Here is a 22,518-nt window from a genome sequence, read left to right as displayed (position 1 = left end):
GCTACTTGGCCAAAATTATAAAGTATGGAAAACGAATTACTAGAGTACCTCGTTGCCAATGACCAGGGAGTGGAGGCCTCGGTTGAATGCGCGACATGATTGAAGTATCGAATGCGTAAAGATGTGAAGATTTGATGGATTTTTCAAAGTAGCCTAAATACAACACTAACTCACTTGTAAACGTAAACAGATCTTGCAAACCACAGGGAAGAAGTTTCTGCTGACGAATAAAAAAAGTATAAAAGGAAGTCTTGCAACATGTTTTCAGCCAGTACAATGTCGGACTTAGCCAGTGACCTTAATCGTGCAATACAATCTAGGCGTAAAAATTAACTATTTGCTAGGATAGCCAGAATTTCACGTGACATGGAAAATGAAGAAATATTTAAACAATCTCTAGTCTCGACGAACTAAAAAATAAAAAAGGACTAACCATCAACATGAAGACAAAAGTTGATGACAAGATGCCAACTCCAAAGAAGAGGACTTTACAAGTATAATCAATGACCGAGAAATATTATGGAAATGCTGACACCATGTAATGCATTTGTCTGGCCATACCTGAGATCTTTCACGAGCCAGAATAATGACACGACCTACTGAGTGTACAGAAAACACAATAGGTGATTCCGTGGTGCTAAATAAATAAACTTCTTACCAGAAAATATCATATGTGTAGAAAAGTACAAAACAAACGGGACTCCAGGTCTGCACGAATTTCTGTTTTGCGGGGAACATAAAGGCTAAACACACGAAGATTTGCAAGATTACAAATAACTTCTAGAACTAAAGCATGCGCATGTTTGCGATAACGATCCAGAAAGTGGTATATATAAAGGCAAATATCATGAAAAAGTCGACATTCCCACAATCTCTTCAGTGAACTAGTGGTACATGGTGAAGGTTTAAAAATCTATACATGTGTCAGAATTTGATTATGTGTATTAGGACTAACCAAACGAATTGATGGTCAGGCTACGACTTGTACTTGCTTCGCTTAGTGCAGAAAACTTCACATATCACATATCAACGAAATAGTCTCCGTACTCGAAGAACTGAGGGAAGCTGGCTACATACAATGAGTAGAGCGGAATCACTCATGAATTTCACGCTCCTGCAAGATGTAAATAACTTTGGAGCAAAGCCGTAGTGTGTAGACTTGAATTATTCCAGCCGGAAATTGTTGAATGATACCATATTCCCAAATTAACAGAGGTTTCAAGTACATATTGACGGCCATTAATGTGTATAACAAGTTTGCTTGAGCCAGACCTGTGAAATCGAAGAATGTAATCGATGTAACCAAGGCCATGACATACATTTTGCGTTATGGATGTGTACTGTCGCATCTGAAAACAGATCTCGGCAAAGAATTCTACAATACGACCTTCAAGGCTTCGATGAGGAAATTTGGCATTAAACACTCCTCTACGTTTACAAATGTCAAAGCCTATGTTGTCGAAAATGTTAATAAGAACTTTGTGCACCAAGATGTGGAGAGAGATCACAACTTACGAAATTACAATTGGCTGTATATCTTGCCGAAATTAATAAGTGAATACAATTCCACGGAACACTCCATCACGAAAATAAAGATGTGAAGGACGATCACCTCCTTCAAACAGTGTTTTCCAACACGAATAGGAAATATCCACAAAAGCCTAATGCTAATTTTGGTGACATTGCGCGGATCTACCAAGCAGAAAGGCATCTTCGAGAAAGGTTTCACAGTGAATATGAGTCCTGAACATTTCCGTGAGACCCACATTCGCGAATCGGAGCCTAGGGCCTACTACCTCAAAGATTTAGACTACATACCTGTTCGCGGTGGCTTCTATGCCTAAGAGATTCAGCCTATGATGTATCCCAACATGTATTTGGTGGAAAAGAGTCTTAAACGAAGAAATTGACTATCCTATGTCAAGTGGTAAGGCTTCCCACCTCGCTTTAATTCGTGGGTAGCAAATGCATAAATTAAGAAATTACAGTAATTTGTTGGTTTTTGTGGTAGAATATAAATTATGTGATAAATCTTTTATTTGTAATTTTTTGCTTTTTTCTCAAACCTGTAATTTCTTTAGCAATTTGATGGTATTTTTGATTCAATTTTTTTATTGGACAAATATTAAACTAAGTACTCTATGCTAACGAGTGATTTAATTATTTTTTTATATAATTTTTACAATTTTTTCCGATTTTTTTGCTAAATTATTATATATTTTAAAGATGGTGACCAAGATGGATGACAGGATGGCGCATGTCAAGGTAATAAATAATTACTGCACTCTAGAGGGCAAAAATTAAACTAATATGGTGGCAATGCTCTCTAGAGACGATAACCATATGTCGGATCCAAGATAGCGGCCTCCAGGAGAATCCAAAAAGATCGCTACCATGATGTCATACTGGCTGACGTAATATCTACCTTGGCGTAAGTGGTGGGAGGTCAGTCTGCTGGTGGTTTCCATGAAGTAAGTATCTGTTTCTATTTTTAATCAAATGACCGCACCGGGTTCGAACCAAAGACTCCATGACATAAGTACGACTTCATCATTATTATTTTCTAAACTATAATTAAATATTTTTTATAATTTTAAAAACTTTTTCCCAATATTCTAGCATAAAAATACAGGTTTTCAAGATGGAGGCCATAGCAAAAAGTGCAAAACAAAATGGTGGAATCCAAAATGGTGAAAAACCAAATAGGGATCAAAAATGGCCACCGTGGTCAAGGTTCAAGGTCAAAAGTCAAAGACAAGCCTATCCAACATGGCTACCGTGATGTCACAATCTAAGATTGTGATCGGCTCCATAGACCTAGTATCCAGATTCCGGACTGCCATTACTATACTTCTTGTTGAAATAATTAAATAAATATTTTAATTTTAGTCCCTCTTTAATGAATAAAAAAAGACATTCTATTAGTTTTAATAACTTCCTTATAAAATGAAAAAGTAAATGTTACATTTAAATGTAGTTTTATATCTACAATTATATGAGTACAAGAATAACATATTTGCAGAATATGAAAAATAGGTGTTTTTAATTTTTATAGGAAAGGAAATTAATTATAAACGTTAATAAATAATCTAACTGCCATTTAGAGCTTACCCCTTCTCACTACCCAACCATTTATTGCCTATAATACACTGGGATTATTTCGCTTCATCTGTGCTTCAGCATGGGTACCTTCTCATCCCGCTCTCTTTCCAGAACTCCCAAGATTCTTACCCCTCTAGGGTGGTGTTGAAAGGCAATGGCTGGAATAGTACAGGTGTTGTTTCAGAACCTCCTCTGGGTTATGAAGGTTTGATATATTGGAAAATAGGAGTTTAGTTAAAGGCATGTCATGTTGGGATTTAAATTAATCGTGAGAAGGATGATATGACGATGGGGTGGTTGTTAGCAAGAAAATAAAGATGTCGTTTCAGGGAAAATTAAAAATAAAATTAATTGGGTGATATTTGCTCTCTCTCAACCATTGTCAAATAGTCTTGGAAGCCGTCTTAAAATATATGGAAAAATTAATAGTGAAATATGTATAGTATTAACTGCAAAATATATGACATTTTCTGAAAGTGTAGTTCTTGTTGTTCCGATACAGTATGTAAGCGTGTGTATGTCAAAACAAACTCCTAAAAAACTGAAATAAATTTTATTTTACATGAAAATATGTGCTTAAAAAATTATTTGCTTTAAATAAATGAGTATGTCTGGTACCTTCTCGTATTTCAACATGGAATGCACCGCGAAAGCACACACAGTGTCTAACATTGTAATAAATCACATGTGTTGAACCAGTTCCTCATACAAGGCCGGAAAACGACCATTTTTCCACTTCTCCTAAAAATTTCATTATCATGACACCTTTTCAGAGACCATGGTTATAATATGCTCTTTTTGATTTCGTGATAGTACAAACTTTTCTTTTGTGTTTATTTGTGTGTATATACATAACATTTATGGTGGAAAAAGGTCTTATATATTATTATGAATATCATCGTAACAGTTTTGGTTTAAGTTAAATTTATTTTAAACAAAAAAAAATTAATTTAATAATGAAATTATGCCTTTAATATGTGCAGTCTATTGTTTGGACAAATAACTGACATTTATTTATATTGAAATGATAGGATGTTTATTTAACTGAAAATATTTTGGCGAATATACAAAAATAGCTGTTTAAAAATGTTCAAATTCAAAGTCAGTACTTGGCTAGTATAAAATGGTGCAAAATAAATATTTCAAGAAAATTGGCTGTTGAGTACTGAATATACCTATTCATGTCCGGTTTTGTAGTGGCATCAAAAGAGTCGCTATTTTTTTTATAAATAATATTCTCTGGAAGAGAGATAGTAATATAATAAAAATAAAATTATTAAAAGAAATTGTGGCCATCGTCTGATTTATACTTGAGTTGCTCTAGAGACGACGAATATCAATTGTACTTGCACACTTATACATCCGGACACTTAATCACGCTAGGAAAAGATGTTGACATATAATCTACCCAGCAGTGATTAAAATTAATTTCAACTTTAAGGTATTTATAAAAAAACGCAGTGGCCTCTAACAGCTTTAATTTTTAAAATTTTATAAACAATTAACTCAGTTAAGGCTTGAATACAGACTATAAATTATTTTTGTGAATGTTAAAATTTGGTTGCTATTAGTGAGAAAATGTCTAAAATATAAAGAAAACACACCATTTGATTCTTTTTGTAGGTCATTTGTGCTTAATTTCTTAACTCCAATTTGATTAGCTTTGAAAATACAAGTTTTTATTATATTACAAACATATCAACGTTTCACACTTTTGAGATTGATTTTTTTAAATAAAATCCTCTGAATTCCTCTGTGAGGAATGTTTTCTTGGAAATCTAAATTTATGGAAATAAAAATTGAAGTAAGTCGCTGATGTATCACTGTCAGTTTATACTTTCACACACAAATCATACTTCAAAATTAATCCCCGAATAGACAGCAAGCGCATGCAATGTTAGCATACGGATTAAAGATAAAGTAATCACATACGAGATCGTCCTGTGTTGACACTGCCTGCTCGTCGCACTCTGTGTAGTCCGCTGCGCGAGCTACCCCCAAATTTGGAATATATTTTATATTAAAACCTTTTATTTAGGTAAAATCATATTGAATGACTAATAAGTTTTAATTTTTTATTAAATTATTAGTTGACCGAATTTGATCCAGTAAACCTATTTAATAAATATGAGCTTGTTAATGTTGGCAAAATGTTTTTAGTTTAATATTTTTATCTTTTAATGTCTTAATTTTGTTGTATATATTTTAAGTAGGGATAATTTTTATTTCAAGTCCATACAGCTTGTTATTAAGTGAAATCAAACAGAACTGACCGAAATACTTGATAAGCGGCGCCGGTTAAATACGTTAAACCCACGCAGGGCCGGGAGAGAGGGGGACAGCTGTGACGACAGAGAGACAGCTGATCAAGACGGGTGTTGACCGTGAACGCTTGTGATGTGAAGGTCGCGAACAGGCGGTGTATAGCCTGTGGTACGCGACGCGAAAGTTTCGGCGACTCAACTTTGGTAATTTTACGCATGATATTGCGTATTGTGGTTCTTAAATTGTGACGTATCAAGATTACGAGCACAACCTAATTGGGCCTACGCATTGTGCGACCAAAGCCATTTTGGTTGATACATAACATGTCTGCTAGTACGGTCATGACTGTGTTTCACCGAATGTGTTGTTACACTCTGTCTCTACATTGGTGTAACCTAAATGTCTTCCTGGAAACATTTTGGGAGACTGTGGATATTTAGTTTCAAAAGAATAAATAACAACAAATGCAGTTTCGTCTATAACTGTGCCTCTATTTATTTTTATATCATAGTTAAATAAACAAAAGTAAACAAAATATCAACTTGATAATTACAAGTTGGTTTGATAAAATAGTTAATTACTTAAAATATATAATTGGACTAATACATTAGAAGTTACAATTTATAATATAGGTTAATACCTTCATAGGTAAAATTTTATAACAGGGCCGGCCCGTGCCAAATTATTAAGAGGTACCTTACACGATAGTTAAAAATAAAAATAAACAATCCCAGAGTTATGATTATTAGCATGTAGCATAATTAAAGAACTGCACTTCCCACTTTAGTTATCGCAGATTTACTTAGTACAATTAGCTGACACTTAGAAATTGCATAGCACTGGCACGCTCTAAGTCGCGGGGTATTTGGGTGTCGTATATTTGGAACTTGCTGGTCGGGAGTGATACATCATACTGTAGCCGGGCTGCCAGGTGGTGCCTCAGTAGTTTCCGGTTACCGAAGATGAGGGAGAGCATTTGGCCGCAATGTCGGCGCCGGCTCTGGGACTCTGGGATACCAATTCTTGGACCCTGTCTGTGAACAAGCCAAATCCAAAAGAATTAGACCTGCTTCGCAGCCAGTCGTTAAACGGGCAAAAATGCCCACAAAAACGGGGATCGTCGGGGAAGAGAAAGAGGGTGTAGAAAACTCACCAAACCAGGGTGTTGTCTTTGCACTCAGGAGGGGCCCCGCCGCGATGCGCGCGAGATCCTGACCGAAACAAGCGCGGTGGACGCGGAAGCACTCATAATTTACATTTATTAAAATTTAGCAAATTATAAAAGTTTCTACATTGAAATACATAATGACTTATTACTATCTAAAAACCTAGGAAGACATCCCTAGACGAGACAACTGCATCCTAGTGGGCGTGTCGAAGTTGAATCTTGCTGAGGTCTGGCCGAGAAACGAAGTAGTCATTCTGACGTCGCGCCAAGAAGTCCCTGGGGGGTCGGTGTGACGCTTAATTAAAAACAGGCGCTTGATTTAGAAAAAAAAAAGGGTGGGGGGTACTTCGGCTTCAGATCCGAAAGGTTCCGAAGACGTCCGAGTGAGTGGAAGAACTAATTGCTTCGATATCTCGACGTTTCTTCTGGCGCCTGATGGCAGCGCTATCTACTGGGAGGTGGCCGAAACAGAAATTAAATCGACTCGTGCATGTCGCACGAGGCTTCTTCTAAAGCAAGGGGGCTTATGGAGGAGACTGGTGTAGCGCTCTTGTGGCTCGGAATAGAAAGACAGGAGAATGTTTGTTGCATGAGTCGCCAGGGGGCAGGCTGATCTTGACAACCGCTCGGAGTAGTTGATAATTTCGCCACTAGAGGTCAGGGGCGGTACATTTGAAAACCTTTGGCTGGCCTTGAAGGAGACCGGGGTTAGTGGCCGGTCATTGTACTGGAGTCTAAAGTTGTGGGGGGGGGGGGGTTGGAAACAGCAGTGACAGTGGGAATTGTGCTCTACTGAGCCTGGAAATGTGACTGTGAGTTTGGTAAAATGACTCGTGAACATGCTTTAAAGTGCTCAGGAGAGCTCTGGGTGCCATGGGAAGATACAGGGATAAGCAGTCCTGATCACGGCGACAGGCCGTGTTTCAGTGACGAGACGTGCACCGAAGCGAGGATAAGATAAGCCTGAATGCTGCCCTCGCAGATGTTGGCAAAAATCATATATGGCTCTGGGAAAGAATTGGGGAACTAGCTTGACAAAGATTAAGTGGAAGTGTACAGTGAGTGGGAAAAGTTTAAGTTGTAACTACAAAATTACTTCTAAAATAATAATTAAAAAATTTAAATTTACAATTGTGCCGAAAAATGCTAATTGGTGGCATAGTGTCAATAATGAGAGACTGGCAATGTGTGTCAGGCATGGTTGATCTATACCAAAGACTTCGAGCTTCCAAAAAAATAGTAAATGATTTCTTCGTAGATGGTGTATTAGCTGGTGTCGTTACGATTTGAATCTACTGGGGAAGTTACCTTTTTCAAACGTCAGTGAGTGACGTCAAGCCACTTTTGCAAGTAAATGTGAAAACGATAAATTGTAAATTTATCAAACCCGACGTGTGCAAGTTGATGTTATTTTGGAAAACTTAAATTTAAAGAAACAAGCTCCTAAGAACTTATCGTACTATGTAAGTAATTTCGGCGCGAATGTTAAAATTTTGGCTTGAGCTTTAATATTCTTCAAAGGTGATAATATTTTTGGCAAATACTAAGTCTTATAACTTAAAATTTAAGATCTTAAGTTTTGAATAGCTATAAATTTATGTTAAGCTTAATATAGGCATTTAAAGTATTAATTATTATTTATTATCAATTTTAATAATATTGTTATGTCTGGTGTGGTAGTTATACAAATATATCCGTTCATGGTACAACATGAAGTTGAAATAAATTTTAGAAATGTAAATTATTTAAATATATTTTCTTTTATGCTGCCGTTACTGCTATGGATAACTATGTTGGTCATCGTAAAACTTCTGGCATATTTTGCAATTAAAGTCAAATGTGTAACATTTAAAAAAAATTACTGGAATACATCTTCCCATTAAAATTTGTTCAGCTTCTTTTCATATTTGTTTTGATGATACATCCTTGAAAAGGAAAGGTGTAGAGACAAATACGAGTAGTTTATTTGGAGGATTAAAAGTTTAGTTTTTTTTTTTTTTTGGATTGTATAGACGTATACACCGCTCCTAGCCGTGGGTCTTAATTTTGTGTACTATCTCCTGTGTGGAATAACAGCCACATCTGTTAACATGATGTCAAGTCTACCACCAATCCATTATACAACTGCAAAAAAATGTGAGCGAATCTTTCAGTATTCACCAGTGATGTGTGAACATCCAACCTCGGTAACGAGCATGTGTTCTCATGTTGTAAATACATGTGGAATACGAAAATCGGGCACAAAGTTTAACGTAGAATTCTTTACAATAACGCCGAGAGTTATAAATATATGAATATTGTGTTTTCAAATACATTTTTTTGACGCAAATCACACGTAGTTTCAGCACCCGCTACTAGAACTCGTTGCCGGAGCAGCTACGTCTACTATTGAATCATTCGATTTGCAAAGTGAAAGGTTAAACTATATAATGAAACGGCTCCGATGAAAAGCGAAAAAGGCTTGAAAAAATACTAAAGGTCTGCTTTACGGCATGGAATTTTATAAAATACTGTCCAGTTAAAACTATAAAGGTTTCCTTTGCATTTGTGATATTTGGTTCGTGCCATCCGCAACAGATGACAGCACGGTGGTTGTTACATATTTCCGTTCCTTGACTTCCCACGCATACACGAAATTACGCCTACCAAATGTCGTATACCAAGAGCTAATACGGTACACATCAAAAATCGTGTAAAAATTGTTTCATGGATGGATTATTTCGAAACAGTTTCAATAGTTCTAAGCCATCGAACGTGACCGATTTGCTACAGATTTCACAGTGTCATAATTGAAGTTCAGTTTCACCATTCTAAGCAAATACATATGACAAAAAAATTCATTCTCCCCTTTGGATGAAGTCTATTTTGCGATACCATATTTATATTTGTTGATAATAACATAGGGGAAAATTATCGACGTTATATTAGTAGGGTAAAGAGATTGGAAAAAGAATGTGTCAGTTATTGAGTTAGTACAACTGGAGGTTATTGTTTCGATGATAGCGAGTTTGGTATGGAAGTTAATGAGTTGGTAGAACTAGAGTTTATTGTTATGATGTTAGCATATTTGTTTGTGATGTGATGGGTAGTTTTGGAAGTTTAAGCGGGAATGGTGAAAAGTAGGTGTTTTAAATTATGAAAGGTAAAAAGAAAAAATTGGACAGTGAGATGCAAAAAAAATTGAGAATTAGAGGTAAGTCAAAAATTTTAAAATATTGTCACGAACGTGAGCAAGGCCACGGCATGTGCAGGTGCTCAGCTGGCTGACATCATGTGGTCGCGCAACATGAGACGTTCTGCACGCACCTGGGTCGCCACTTCCCCTCCCTCTAGCCCTCAGCTCCCCGCACGGCGCTGTTAGTTTGACATCCGAAACCTGACAGTTGCGGAGTTACGCGAGACGCCGACACGTTGTTTCGAGAGATTACAGCCGTCGGGTCGGCGCGGAATGACGCGACTGGTCCCACCCCACTCGTGTTTTCTGGAAGGCGCCTGGGCTGATATATAAGAGGAAGACGCCGGCATCAGTCAGTCAGAGTTCAGGCGGGAGCTTTCCCGCGGCGGAGTTTCCGGGGCGATAATGCCGCGGGTGCGGCAGAGTAGCGAAGTCCTTGGACGAAGGTTCCAGGGCAGGAGCTCAGTAGAGTCGGGAGTTTTCCCGCGGCGGAGTTTCCGGGCGATAAAGGGGTGAAGTCCCTGGACGAAGGTTCCAGGGCGAAGATTTCAGTTCCGGGTTATATTGTCGCGGGCGCGGCGGAGTTCCGAGCGAGGCGTCGTGTGGGCGAAGGGAGCTGCGACGGCGGCGGCGGAGGTTCGCGAGGGGTGCTGCGGCGAGAGTTGCGCCCGAGGTGCGGCCCAGCGAGGTGTGCGGTGTGTGAAAACGAGTGACTGGAGAAGCAACATTTTTTTAAGTGAAATTGATTATTTGCCATTTTGTACCAACCTCGGGGAATAGTAAAAGTATTTATAAATTAATTTAAATAAAACAGCAATAGAACATTAAATAAGCAAGGTGCCTAATGAAGGACATGTGAACTCTTACCAAAATAATACGTTCCAAAGGATTTACACAAGTTCGTTCAACAAATTTATTCGTTCAAAACAAGTAACATGCAACTATGAAAATGACAGCGAAAATAACGATAGCAATGACACATCTGGAAATCATGCAGATGCAATATACTGAACAATTCATGTGATACAATAACGTTTCCTGCATATCATGATCAACAAAGCTTAACAGCACTAAATAAGACTCGTTATTACAGTAGCATTAGCAATAACTAACCTTCAAATCATGCAAATGCAATATACTGAACAATTCATGCAATACAATAATTCGCTAGATTCAAACATACGATCTCAACTATACAAGAGCGATATCAAGAGCAATTAATACACTGGTCAAAATTTATACCGAAAGAGAGAAGCCTGATACAATTACCGCATCAGACAAAGGTTACAACAAATATTTCACATGACGACCTAACCTAACCGAATTATGTTATAGATTCACGAACCATCGTTAGTGCAAACTTCAATACAATAAAACAAATATATTACTAACATTACATATTTACGACATCGCGGCGTCGGTAAATGCACCACATATACAGATACATTAAAGCATTTAACTCGCAAAGTTTTATTTAACTCCTTTTACATAGAGAGTGCGATGCACCGACCACTCGTGAACATTTAAAGTTTACCTATAAAATTGATAATACTGGGCAAAGGCAACACAGCCAATCAAAACGACTGAGCGACATTATGAAAAAAAATGATTCCTACACGTAAGTAATGATAAGCCAAAGAAAATTTCCAAAGGCAATCCGAAAACTAATTTAGAAAAAACCTAATCCAAAGTTAATCAATCACATACCCCCTTCGTGCTGCCCACACATGTCGGAAACGGCATACTACCTGCTACCCAATTATTTACATGTTACCTCGTTCAAACCTGAAATAAGAAGAACGTCAAACAGTCGTTGCAACTACCAGGGAGACCAAACGCTCGAGCGCATGTGCAGAGAGAAGACTGGAGTAGGGGAAAAGGAGGGGAGGCAGCACAGACCACCAGGGAGGGGACAATAAGAAGGAGAGGAGGAAGGAGGGAAGATTCTTGTTTAACGATGACGTCACTCAAATGTTTTCTTGCTGCTGGCACAACCACCTACCCTTAAAACCATGACTAGGGTTTGACACCCTAAAATCCTGCCTCTTGATGCTTCACCACTCCTAGCCACATAGTTATACACTCAGCTCTCCCAAGTCTAAGTCCGTCGTCCATTGAATATTACGCGTAGCATGATCACGAAGAGAAGAACTGAGCAGACGAAGTCCAGAAGAATAGAGAAGAGGTTACTTCGCTGCAGACAGAAACAAAGTAGCACTAGGCAAAGAGCACCTAGAAGTTCGTCAACCGCTGAACAGCGGTGTCACACAGGACACTGAGTTCAGAAACATGCTCCAAGAGCAGGTAGCCCCCCGGTGTACTTCAGGAGATGAGCACCACAGCAAGCAGGGTTTAATCGTATCCATCTTCCAGAGCGTCTTCCGGTCTAGACAAGGGTGGTGTCGGCAGCAAGGGAATCCAAAATCCTCTTCTTCGATGATGCAGCATCCATTGCGGTTCCATGTAACAACCAAACTTCTTACAGCACGGCGATCCATATCAAGAATGGGAATCAGGTTATAGGCATTGGAAACAAGGGGAAAACATTGGGAGTAGCGCATGCTTACCAATCATCCAAAAAAAAACTAAATAGCAACTCAACAAGATTATTACCACTAACAACCTTTCTAACGTAGCCAGTTAAAACTAAACCATGACACTGACATAAATACACAACTATCATGACTACATATGTGACAAGCTTACACAATATCATTACCCGTGAGAATTGATAAACAGAGAAAGTAGCCCTTTCCGACATAATAAATGCAATAATTTAGATACTGTTACGATCGCGCTTGGCTGCAGTGCATGGCATCGCCGCACTCGTTCGGCCTGTCTGCGCCCCCCTTCCACCCGCATCCTCTCCCTGGTATCTCGTGTCATACTATCTCGCTACATCCTGACCGTCGCAGCGCGCACCTGCCTCAGATCGGGTTACTTAAAAGAGGCCGCACTGCGGAATAAAATGACTCAGACGCCTTTATCGGCGTTCTTAGAGCAGCCACCGCGTCCTTCGAGGACTCACGATGCGTTTCTGGGCATTTCGACGGCGAAGGTCGCGCGATATCTCGGAGACATGCCCGATTGTTCTGGATGGGAACCCAAGGGCTATTTAAGGAGGTTGGGCCGACCTTCGAGTCAGTGAGAGAGAGAGTCTGAGTGGGGAGTTCTCCCGCGGCGGAGTTTCCGGGCGATAGTGCCGCAGGTGCGGCAGAGTGGCGAAGTCCTTGGACGAAGGTTCCAGGGCAGGGAGTGAGTGAGTTCAGTGGAGTCGGGAGTTTCCGGGCGATAGAGTCGCGGGCGCGGCGGAGTCCCGAACGAAGTTGTGAGCGAGGAGTCGGGTGGATCCTCGGCGAAGGCAAGTGTCGTCGGCGGCGGCGGAGTGCGGCGACGGAGTCCCGCGGCGGAGACCCACGAGGGGTGTTGCGGCGAGAGTTGCGCCGGAAGTGCGGCCCAGCGAGGTGTGTGAAACGAGGGACTGGGGAATTGACATTTCTTTACATGTAATTAATTATCTGCCAATTTAGAAGATTATTTGTAAGTGGCAAGTAGTAGTAATAAATAAAACTGTATGTGAAATAAAATCTATTAATTGGGCTATCCTTTACGAACCCCCAGGAAATCGTAACAATACATAGAATCATAGTAACAAATTACTTAACAAATGTTTTTATCTGACTAGTGTGAGCTTTTCTAAACACCTAGTTATCTCTGTTTACAAGCAACACAGTATTTTTACCAAAAAACTTCTTTATGACAAATGGCCCAACAAAACGAGGTATCAGCTTACTGCTGACCTTAGCCGCAGCATCAGGCAACACATAATTCCTGCAACAAACCAAGTATCCTGGGTGAAAACCGTGCTGTTCATGTGAAGCATCATAACGCCTTGCTACAATGGCTTGAGCCCGTTTTAAATTAGAAACCACATATTCAAAAAGCTCTTTGCGGGAAGCATCATCTAGCGGGAGTGAAGAAGGGAAGCCCCACTCATTGAGCAGAGGATGTGCAAGATGCCTACCAAGGAAGGGCAGGGAAGGAGGGAACCCTGTTGACCCATGCTCAGCAGCATTGAAACCCAGATTAATCAAGTCCAGATCCTCATTACAAAGGGTGTGGTCCTTATTATAAAAAATTGTTAGACAAGACAAGGTTATGATTAAATCGTTCTACCATGTTACCCTTGGGAAAATATGGAGTACTGAAAATTGGTCTAATTGCCCATTCGAAACACATATTATTATATATCACTGACTGAAAACACTTGGCATTATCCGAAGTCAGAAAACACGGAGCCCCAAAGAGCTTCCAAACCTGTGATGTCAAAACTTTTACCACCGTAGAGGCTTTCAAATTTCTCATAGGAAGTAAAAACACAAATTTTGAAAAAATATCTAATAAAATCAAAATGCACACATTACCCTTTTTAGACCTCACCAGAGGACCGAACACATCCAAGTGCGCAGTATGCCAAGGAGCTTCAGGCAAACTATCAGCATGCAAGCCCAAGTTAGCTTGACGAGGAGGCTTACAAAGCTGACAATCTGAACATTTCTGCAGATAATTCTTAACATCCTCAATTAGAGATGGCCATGCAAAATGTAAAGCAATCTTCTTCAATGTTTTTGCCCTCCCCAAATGTCCTCCAAACACCGAGGAATGGAAATACTTTAACACAACCGATCGTAACGATAAGGGAACTAGCACCTTTTTTGGTCGTCCTGTCTTCCCCGTATAACACATTAGCCCATTATGCATACAATAATGAATAGTATCACCATTAGCAATTTTATGGGACAATTCTACACAAAAGGGGTCCTGCGCTTGAGCCTCTTTCAAGTTGACGAATGTTTCCGGAATAACCCGCAAGGCCAACACCTCTGCTACCTTGACATCATTGGCAGAGTCAACCTGGTAATCAACCTGGTAATCTTCCGGCTGAAACATGCCCGAAAGTGCATCTGCGACCACATTATCAGCTCCACGAATATGATGAATTTTGTACCGAAAATGAGAGAGATGCAACACCCATGTACCAATTCTGCCCAATTGATCAGGGTGGTTCAAGAGCCATGTCAGAGCCTGGTTGTCAGAATATAAATCAAATTCAGAACAATCCAAATAGGTTTGAAACTTCTCCATACCATAAATGCATGCAAGACCTTCCTTTTCATAAGCACTAAGCTTGCGCTCAGAAACTGTGAGCGCCCGACTGGCATACGCAATGGGCCTTAACCTAACCTCTTCCATTTGTCCCAAAACCGCTCCCAGAGCCAAGGAAGACGCATCCACTTGCAAAGAAAAATGCTTAGAAAAGTCAGGCAATATGAGAACTGGAGGAGAGGCAAGCTTATTCTTGAGAATTTTAAACGCCGATTCTTAATCTTCACCCCACTCGAATTTGTGACCTTTTCGCTTCAGAAGATTCAAAGGAGCCGCATAAACAGAAAAATCTTTAACAAAACGGGAATAGTAACCCAAAACACCAAGGAATCGCTGTACACCCTTCACATTCTTTGGACACGGATAATTAAGTATAGGAGCAACCTTATCAGGATCCATCAACAGTTCTCCAGAATAAATCAAATAACCCAAAACTTTAACATGTCTTTTACCCAAAGTAATCTTATTCGGGTTGACTGTAAGACCCGCCAACCGAAGTCTGTCAAAAACCTGTCGAATATGATACATGTGATCTTCCCAAGAATTACTATATATATAATAATGCCATCTATATAGTTGAACAGAAACTGAAATTTGATATCACCCAATATATGTTCCAGCACTCTAGACAATGCCTGTGTCCCAAATGAGGAACCCATAAGTACCCTATTATACTCAAAATGACCCCATAGGGTGGAAAAGGCCACATATTTACTACAATCAGGATGTATTAGCACCTGATGGAAACTAGAGTTCAGGTCCACAATAGTGAAATACTTGGCACAACCCAGATGCTGCAATGCACTCTCAACCGTCAGCATGGGAAATGGGCCAAATACTATGAGGTCATTAACCTGCTTAAAGGAATGAAATAGCCTGAATTCACCTGGTTCTTTCTTGGCAATCAAAAAAGTCGGGGTACAATATTCAGATAGCGAAGGTGATGTGACACCCGCCTTTAGCAATTTATATCAATGAGAGTTCGCATAATCTGCATTTTAGGAGGAGATAAGTGGTATGGACACTCTCTAACCGGCAAGTCTTCCTTGTCACGAAAACGATAGGGAAACACGTCACATCTTCCCAATTTCTTTGTGACAACATCAGAATATTCCTCCAATATACTACTCAACTGCTTAATCTGCTCCTCTCCTTCCTTCACAACCACTTCCATCACAGAACAACTGCCCTAATTAGCCCAAGGAATCTCAACATCCGATGCAAAAGCAAAATGCAAGCACCACTTGCCTGCATCTACAACACACTTAACATGCCCTAAAAAGTCCAAGCCTATAATAATGTCTGCAGTGATCTGCGGAATTATCCAGAAAAGAAAGCTCCAGGAAAAACAACCAATTTTAAAATGTAATCGTACACAGGACCTAGAAGACACCATTTCTCCATTAGCTACACAATCTCGCAACTGCTGGTCTTCTGAACACACCCTGTATAAATGAGGGCATTCCCTTAACAAACTTTCGAAAAATTTAGCACTAACCTCGCAATGCGTGGCCCCTGTATCCACAAGTGCCAAAACCTGTTTACCATACAAAAGTATTGGGACTTGACACGCTCGAAGGCGAATTACCTTTTATTCTTTGAACCCCACTCACACACCTCACGTGAGCAGAGCGGCCTCGTTTCCCGGACATTTCTCCCTAACATGACCTGGTTGTTTGCAACGAAAACACAGTTGTTCAGAATAAGCAATCTGTGGACTAGTGCAACGCGAGGACGCATGTCCATACTGACAGCAATTAGCACATCTAACATTCACAGCGCCAGACAGAGTCGCACCAAATGCCTCCACTTTCGGCGAATTACGATTCGTAAATGTTGCTTGGAGCGACCACTAACAACTGCCCTACTAGAAAGCTGGACGCCTTGTCCAGAACATTGGCTACGAGTCTCACTAACAGAAAATTTCCTTGCATATTCCTTCGTAGCCAGCAGTCTGTTCTCAACTTCACTAGCCAGGGCCCTCAACTGCGCAAAGGAGCGTGGCACGTACGCAAAACTACAGTGCTGCAGGGTAAGAGGAGATAGATTTCCCACAATAATCTCTACTAGAGTTGCCTCGGGAAGACCTGTGCACAACACGTTCGAAAAGTCTATAACTGAATTGACAAAATGTATCATCGGCTCATTAGGTTCCTGAAAACGATAAACTAGATCAGCCTTGCACTTTTCTCTCACCCGCGGAGGACAAGCATAGTCCAACACGGACTTCGCAAAGTCATCAAATTTACCGTGCACCCTAATGACATCACAAAATAACTGTAGAAAATTATCAGCACACTTCGTAAGAAGTGAGTGGACAAAATCTGATTCACTCACTAACATGAGCTCACACAATTTTCTGGCAGCAATCAGAAAATCCAAGACCGCACGAGGATCCCCGGATGACAACTTTGGCAAACCCTGCAGGTATTTTTGAAATAACTTTTGACTGAAGGAAGGAGGAATGCTTGGACTCACAGATGTTGCTTCCTGCGAAGGCGGTGCGGACAGCACCGCGCGGAGAAACTGAACTGCTTTTCACCTTAGATCTTGCACCGTCTCACGCTCCTCGCTAGCCACGCCCACGTCCGATAGAAAGGCCAGCAACTCAACCTTGCTGACAGTGTAGACCCAAGACACGGACATGGTCACTGTTGGCTCGTGTTCACATGAAACAAAGACAAACAAAGAATTAGACACACAAGCCAGCAGAGTTGCGCAGAATTTGTACCAACCTCGGGGAATAGTACAAGTATTTATCAATTAATTTAAATAAAACAGCAATAGAACATTAAATAAGCAAGGTGCCTAATGAAGGACATGTGAACTCTTACCAAAATAATACGTTCCAAAGGATTTACACAAGTTCGTTCAACAAATTTATTCGTTCAAAACAAGTAACATGCAACTATGAAAATGACAGCGAAAATAACGATAGCAATGACACATCTGGAAATCATGCAGATGCAATATACTGAACAATTCATGTGATACAATAACGTTTCCTGCATATCATGATCAACAAAGCTTAAATGCACTAAATAAGACTCGTTATTACAGTAGCATTAGCAATGACTAACCTTTAAATCACGCAAATGCAATATACTGAACAATTCATGGAATACAATAATTCTCTATACAACTATACAAGAGCGATATCAAGAGCAATTAATACACTGGTCAAAATTTATACCGAGACAGAAGCCTGATACAATTACCGCATTTGACAAAGGTTACAACAAATATTTCACATGACGTCTTAACATAACCGAACCATGTCATAGATTCACGAACCATCGTTAGTGCAAACTGCAATACAATAAAACAAATATATTACTAACATTACATATTTACGACATCGCGGCGTCGGTAAATGCACCACATATACAGTTACATTAAAGCATTTAACTCGCAAAGTTTTATTTAACTCCTTTTACATAGAGAGTGTGATGCACCGACCACTCATGAACATTTAACGTTTACCTATAAAATTGATAATACTGGGCAAAGGCAACACAGCCAATCAAAACGACTGAGCGACATTATGAAACAAAATGATTCCTACACGTAAGTAATGATAAGCCAAAGAAAATTTCCAAAGGCAATCCGAAAACTAATTTAGAAAAAACCTAATCTAAAGTTAATCAATCACATACCCCCTTCGTGCTGCCCACACACGTCGGAAACGGCGTACTACCTGCTACCCAATTATTTATATGTTACCTCGTTCATACCTGAAATAAGAAGAACGTCAAACAGTCGTTGCAACTACCAGGGAGACCAAACGCTCGAGCGCATGCGCAGAGAGAAGACTGGAGTAGGGGAAAAGGAGGGGAGGCAGCACAGACCACCAGGGAGGGGACAATAAGAAGGAGAGGAGGAAGGAGGGAAGATTCTTGTTTGTTGATGACGTTACTCAAATCCCTTCTTGCTGCCGGCACAATTTTAGAAGATTAATTGTAAGTGACATCAATAAAACCGTGTAGTGTAATAAAATCTTTAATTGGGCTATCCTTTTACGAACCCGGTAAATCTCAACAATATTGTGTTATAATTGTTATACTTGCAATAATAATAATATATATTATTCTTATGGTTTCTATGAATAAAATTGCTGCTTTTATTCATCCATTGTTTCTGATTTATGAATGAGCTATAATTTTACGAATTGAGGTTTGATTTAACTCTCCAATAGATCCAAAAATGTTTGATAGTACTATTGTACTTAAAGTTATACATTTTAATTTATTGGTATTTGATATTATTGTGATTAGAGGGATCACTTTTTGTCGTGTTATTAAAAGAAGACATTTGTATCACCTTATTCCTTATATTATTTTGGGTGTTCAGAAAAGGGGAAGGGGAAGGGAAACAGAAGGGAAGCTGGGAAGTTTATATGTATACGAAAAGGAAAGGTAATGCCGTTACCTTATTATTCTTAATAATTAATGGATTTGCCGAGTACAAGTGGGGTTAAAGGTATTAGGCGGAGGCGCGAGGGTTCAATCAGTAGCAGTACTGGAAGTAGTAGTGGTGCAGATGATAGAAGGCAAAATGCGATTTCGGGGGTCGCCGTTAACTTGGCTTACCTAATGACTGTGCTGATAGGAGTACAGGAAGCTTTGAAATATCCACAGAAATTGGGAATAGTGGCAATACAATATGTACACGTGAGTTGTGATGGTGACAGCCCAAAGGAGCGCACCAAGGACTCTATGGTGCTGAGGTGTAGGAGGGATTTGAAGTGGCGTAGCGTAAAGAAAGGCATTTGCTTTGAGAAATCACACTTGACAGTAAAACATATTGTTGACTAATTTGTGGGTGTGGAAGCACATATATGTGACACTGCATGAGGTGGGAGTGACATGACAAACAACAGTCGATTGGTATAATTTTTGTCGGGAAGTCTGTAGTAAATGGGTAGGTAAGAGGGCGTATATAAGAAGAAAAGGAGAGATTGTAGAGGTGGACGAAGGTTGTTTCGGAAAAAGAAAATATAATAGAGGTAAGATAACGAAGGGAGAATGGGTTATTGGAGCGGCGGAGAAAGAAAAATATAAGAAAGGGCATTGTTTTGAAGGTGGTAGAGAAGCGGGACAAGAAAACACTATTAAGGTTATTTAAAGAAAATGTATTACCAGGAACTATTATATATTGAGATTTGTAGAACAGATTTAGAGGATTCGAAGAGGCAGGTTTTCAACATTTCAAATTAAATTATAAAATCTAATTAAAAATTAAGACACAGGTTGTTGTATAAATACGATTGAGGGATTTTGGAATGCAGTAAAGCATGGGAATGGAAAAGGAAGAAAAGAATGGTAACTTTACAGTCTCTTTTGGATAAGTATGTATGGCGTTACAATAACAGCAATGAACCATATTTATTCGAGGCCGTTATGAAAGAAGTTTGTCGGCAGTATGCACGGAAGGAACATGATGAGGCTTGAATATAAAAATGAAGTATAAGTAACAAAAGTATGCTAACAAAATTATATAAAAATAATTTCTTTTGTAGGTGACAGTGGTTGTGGAATGTGTTAATTATAACAGTACTTGAATAAAAGAGAAAATAATTGTAAATATTGTTGTAATAAGTGATAGTAAAATGAGAAGTGGAAAATTTAGTATCGAAAGAAAGGATAAAAGTAGGTTATATGTGGTTAAATTGAAAGCTATTTTCACGTACATTAAATATATACGAGGGGGAAATAGTAGTATACGAATGTATTTCCGAGATCAGGGTTCAGGGTGTGGTGCCGGTGCCGGTGTCCGCCATCTTGGATTCTGACGTCACGGCGGCCATCTTGGATGGTTGTGACCTTGACCTTTGACCTTGACCTTGAATTTGATCCTCAAAAATCGCCAAAATCCACCAAAATTGGGCAAAATTTGCCCAAAATTCCTCAAAAATCGCCAAAATTTCCATTTCTGTGGAAAAAAGTTCCGCCAAAAAATCTCAAAAAATTCCACAAATTAAAAATTTCTCTTTTCGAGGAAAAAATTTCCCGTTTCGAGGGAAAAATTCCCGTTTTTAGTCCTTAAAAATCCCAGCTGCTGAAAATTCCTAAAACTGGCTTAAGCATCCTTAACTCAAGCCTCAGTTAAGCCATTTATAGGAATAAGGATACCATAACCGCCATCTTGGATTATGTCGTCACCGTTGCAATTTTCGTTACGGTCGCCATCTTTAACTTTTTTATTATCCGATTATAATAAAAAAAATTAAAATTTATTAAAAAATTCAAATAATAAAATTTTAATAAAAATATTTAAAAAACATACGTTAACGACACGGAGCTCGGAGTCCTCGGTTCGAACCCGGTGAGGGCGAAAAAAATAAAAATAGCGACCGATCCTTCCACCACGGAAGTCACCTACAGTCTAACCTACCACCACCAATAACAAGGTCAACTAGTATGATGTCATGTCCGCCATCTTGTCTTCGTCTGCTGGTAGCCATCATCATCTTGTTATCGTCGGCGAGAGTGCGCTAACGCCATGTTAGTTTAATTCTTATCCGCTAGAGTGCAGTAATCATTTATTATTGCTGTGTCACCCGCCATCTTGTCATTTGGCCGCCATCTTGGAATCGTGTAATTATTTAGCTAGAAATTTGGGAAAAATTCCAAAATTCATTAAATAAATCACTCATTAATTTACAGATTGATTCGATCAGTTTCAGTCCTTGTTTCGATACCCGATCGTTGCAATAATGTTTAATTTGATGTAAAAAAAAATAATAATTTCATTATTCCATGTTCAACATTCTTAAAGAGACATTAAAACCTCTACTGTCATCATCATCCTATAAGCCATCAACACCACCATATTGGAAATTCGTAATTGTAATGCTAGAGATTCGGGAAAAAGTTCAGAAATCATTAAATAAATTTCCAATCAATGTACTGATTAATTAGATCGACTTAGGTCCTTGGTACGATTCTGGACAATGAAAAAAATAACAATTTAACATAATAGTGACAGGTTCGAGAAAAAAAAAACAAAAACAACACAAGTTCTTTCACAAACATAATATTTATTACATAATATATATTCTACTACAGGATCACTTACGAAAGCCAGCAATCTTATAATTATTTAGTTCCGCAGCGGTGTGAAATGACTAATTCTTAGCTCCAATCGGTTTATACTAGACAGAGTCCAGCCAGAACCTTTACAGACATAGTCCACCTCTTCTTGACAGAGTTTCTGGATACTGTATTTAACAGTTTGCTTCACATCGTTAGAACTGTAAATTACTGCAGCCGATGTCTTGAATGCACACTTCTTCACTTTGTCATCGAACGGATATGGCTTTCCATATATACAGTCCAACCACAAGTTATATTTCAAAGGTCCGTTTGTTGCTACATCATCAGTAAGCTGATTGATTATCTTCTGTCTGATATCGTCAAGAAAATTACAAATGTCCTTCAACTCACCGAACGTATTTAGATAATAGTAGTCTTTCAACGTTCCACGAAATGCAGACTGCACCAAGTAGAAGACATTATCGTTCACTTGTAATGCTCCGAACACAGTCTTAGGTTTAGTTCCATGTTCAGACGTCATAACAATCGGTTGCTGGACATCTGTTTTTTTTTGGTTATACGCTTTCGTGTCTCCAATCTAAAGCGAG

General features: G+C 39.2%; 1 long non-coding RNA gene across 1 annotated transcript; it reads right to left on the bottom strand.

The window, feature by feature from the left end:
- Positions 1 to 5,837: 5,837 nt before the first annotated feature.
- On the bottom strand, positions 5,838 to 6,832 carry LOC134529386 (uncharacterized). The gene is made up of 2 exons (XR_010074559.1): positions 6,521 to 6,832; positions 5,838 to 6,401 (listed from the first exon to the last, which is right to left on the bottom strand). It is a non-coding gene; the product is annotated as an uncharacterized LOC134529386 (long non-coding RNA).
- Between the last annotated feature and the right edge of the window lie 15,686 nt (positions 6,833 to 22,518).

The sequence above is a fragment of the Bacillus rossius genome, chromosome 1, assembly GCF_032445375.1.
Source record: "Bacillus rossius redtenbacheri isolate Brsri chromosome 1, Brsri_v3, whole genome shotgun sequence".
Taxonomy (NCBI): Eukaryota; Metazoa; Arthropoda; class Insecta; order Phasmatodea; family Bacillidae; genus Bacillus; species Bacillus rossius.
This window is presented reverse-complemented; position numbering and strand designations above follow the sequence as displayed.